This window comes from Orbicella faveolata, unplaced genomic scaffold, assembly GCF_042242905.1.
Source record: "Orbicella faveolata isolate gen_17 unplaced genomic scaffold, um_ofav_v1 contig_25, whole genome shotgun sequence".
In the NCBI taxonomy this organism is placed as follows: Eukaryota; Metazoa; Cnidaria; class Anthozoa; order Scleractinia; family Merulinidae; genus Orbicella; species Orbicella faveolata.
In genome coordinates this window covers 4,175,855-4,179,212 of record NW_028301553.1, presented here as the reverse complement: position 1 = coordinate 4,179,212, position 3,358 = coordinate 4,175,855, and the positions used below count along the sequence as shown (strand labels likewise).

Sequence of the window (3,358 nt, the reverse complement as noted above, 5' to 3'; positions counted from 1 at the left end):
AGCTTTTTTTTATATAATAAAATTTTCAGCCACATTGGAGACCACTCGTCCCAAATATTTTGCAAACAGAACCCTAAATGAGCAAAAACTTTCCTATAAACCAGAGGAGCGGACTGGGATGAGACCAAAATTATTTCCGGTCTCTCAATAAAGAGAAAAAAGATGCGAATTGTGCCAGGTCATTACCCCAGCTTATATTCTATTTCAGTTCCTTAAAGTTCAATAAATCAAAGCTTGTTAATTTAGTAAAATAATGGTTGGAGCTTGTTTGTGGAATACTTGGAAATATCTCCTATTGGGATTATATTTATACTACTGCTATAAAAATTACCGTTGTAATAACTACTAATTTTGTTGTTGTTTTTGTAATCGTCGCTTTGTTGCTTCTGAAGGTCTCTTATGTCCAACTAAAATTTATCTAGGCACTAAAGATGCGGGTTGGAGAATTTTGAAAAGCTGCTTCTTATATATCCGTTTGGACATCTTCACCATGTTGCTTCAAATTTGTTTGCTATAATTTTGTTTCATCAATAACTGCTTTGATTTGGAGGCCAAATACGTCAAAAAAAATACGCAAATACGTCAAAAATCCAAAAAGATCACAGAAAGTCTGCGATAAAATCTAAATGTGATGGATCCAAATCAGTTGTTAAGTGAAAATCTTACTGATTAAAATGAAAATGAAAAGAGTTTCAGTTCGGTTGAACTGCGTTCAACATGTGTGGCCAGAAGGCAGAATAAAAGCTGCCCGTGATAGATCATCTTTCACTATCAACCGTCAATATTATTTGACTCCAAATTATTAGATTGTTAAAATTTACAAAATGCCAGATCAGGAAATTTAACGGTAAATATCCACGAATTGATGGTTTTCTGTATTCTTCGGAATTGTTTTTGAACAATATTTTGCATTTAATTTGAGAAGGGAAAATAGATTGTTCGTCCCAATTTGATTCTAGGTCAGCCGAAAACCAAACTATTATGGGTACAGTTTATATTATTAAAAGTCGATCGATACTGCAAAATTGTCAGTCACCAGCACTGATTTTACTCAGAATATCCATTCAAACTGGCTGTGAAAGTCTTTTTACAGCTCCTGTAACGTCTGCAGCGACTGGCAAATTCCAAAACGAGACGAAACAAAATGAGCTCTAGGCGTGTCGCGACAAACTGGTGGGTGGGACTACTTTACAGGTCGTCTTCAAGGGTACACAAGTAAACCACGGAAAACCAAAGTTGACGGTTATCGGCGATTTATTGCATCAACATAAACGATCGTAAACTGAAATAACAATATGTAACGAATTTCTTTCAATTTAGCGGAAAAGTTGCGTAACAAATAGTCAAAACTTACACGAGACAAACTAACGATTTGGAATCGACAACATAACGAAATTGAATAACATTACATCAAAAAATAGCCAGCGTAAATGCTACGCTAAGATACTAAATAAGATTCGATCACAGAAGTACACAAAAAAGGAACTAATTAACAGCTCAATGCTTTCGAGCCTAAAAGGTGGGCGTTCACTCTAGTAACGTTCAGAACACTTTCTAATTTAGACGATTACAAGTCAATCAACATTGTACAAATGTTCCTTTGTATTCCTTCGCCCATAGCTATAAAAAACGTAACCTAATCAAAATGACAAAGGTACTCACATATCGGTCCCGCTTGAGCCAAGGGTTAGGAAATCAAAAAACATCAAGAGTTCAAGGTTGACAAGACCACGCGAGAAGGAAAGAAAAACTACTTTAAAGGGACGCTAACTCAGCTTTTATGTGCGCGTGGTGACGCTTAAAGGTCCGATTACAAAACCAATAAAAAAGAAGTAAACATTGTAACTACGTTCGTAACTAAGATAAAGAGACGATTATTAACTAATCGAAATTGACCTTTGTCTAGTGTCCTTAACAGCTCCTGTTAGTTAAGGCTGTCTGTTATCGATCCATATTGTTTATCAGCACTTCTATACTATTTGTCACTGGTTTCAGTAGTAAACTACAAATGAATGATTATTAGAAAACAGTTTTCACAGTTTTTTATGCAAATTGGGTTTGTAATGGCTTGTTCTTCTTTGTTAACATCGACTTCTTGTCACAAGTAAGTTTCTCAATTCAACCGGTTGCATGTCTTTTGTTCTTGTTTTTAAAATCCCTCTTGCAAAAATATCTTATTTTGCCGAGTTTTACGATCAAGTCTGTATTTGGTTTATCAATATGGAAAGGATGGGATTTTAGACCAAAGCGACGCGTTTGTGAAAGTGATAATTGAGATTTGAGATCTAGAAAATTCACTGATAGCTGAGAGATTGGCTATAACATTTTCTGATAGCTGATAAGTTGACGCAAATTTGACTGATAACTGAGATTCCAGTGGTTTCGCTCCCGACCCTCTTCTACATAGACACACATTATGAAATAACAATTAAATTACCTACTGTTTGCTGCTAGAAATATTAATCCTCAATAGTTACTGTTTGCCTGATATTTCTTTTAGTTTTGCTGCCATATCAAGACAATTCTCCTAGCTAAACTCTTTCCTATCAACGCTCGTTTTTTGTCCGATGTGCTAGAATCTGGAACGTTTTGCCTGAAAGTCTTAAGGAACACAATCAAACACCCCTTGCTTTTAAGAGATCCTTACTAAAATATTACACAAATGCTGTAGATATTTTTGATCAAGAAGATATAAGGACGTGACGAACAATTTGCCCAAAGTGCAATACCGCTAAGACCTTAACGCGCCCACCGCATTGCTGCTTTTAAGCTCCCTATACTAGATTTAGATTTATATATATTGTATAATTTTGTCTTAATTATATCTAAGGGGGCCGCTGTAATTGGCTAAGCTGTAGCGGCTCCCCTGGCCATTTTGTATTTTGTTTTGCAGTCTTTTTTTTTGTTTTTTTTTTCTTTTTTCTTTTGCTTCCTCTTCTTTTTCTTTTTCTTTATGTGTGTAATAGTAGGCCGAAGCTTAATAAATAAATAAAAAAAATAGTTAACATTTTCTTCATTAATGAGAAAAATTTAATCCATTTATTTCAAATCATTAAATTTGGCTAATTGACAGTGTAAATGGTAAGGAGATTTAATATTTTGGTCACTTGGAATGAAACCTGTTGGTGTAAACGACAAAACAAAAAAGGAAAAAAAACATGATAGACTTATCTGAAGTGATCGAAGTTCTTCTTCCAGTGGCTAATCACCAGGATTCAAGAGCTGCACGCTGCAATCCACAATGGAAGCACTTTCTTTCGAACCATCTGTGCTCAAATTGCAGGGAAAAAAGAGGAGACCTCATCAAGCTTAGTTAAACTATTTTTCAATCTCTCAAATCAGGCTTTTACGAACAATT

The 3,358-nt window shown here is 35.0% G+C and overlaps 1 long non-coding RNA gene across 1 annotated transcript; it reads right to left on the bottom strand.

Moving 5' to 3' along the window:
- Positions 1-1,236: 1,236 nt before the first annotated feature.
- Positions 1,237-1,908, bottom strand: LOC149108634 (uncharacterized). Its single transcript, XR_016208762.1, has 2 exons — positions 1,663-1,908; positions 1,237-1,282 (listed from the first exon to the last, which is right to left on the bottom strand). It is a non-coding gene; the product is annotated as an uncharacterized LOC149108634 (long non-coding RNA).
- Between the last annotated feature and the right edge of the window lie 1,450 nt (positions 1,909-3,358).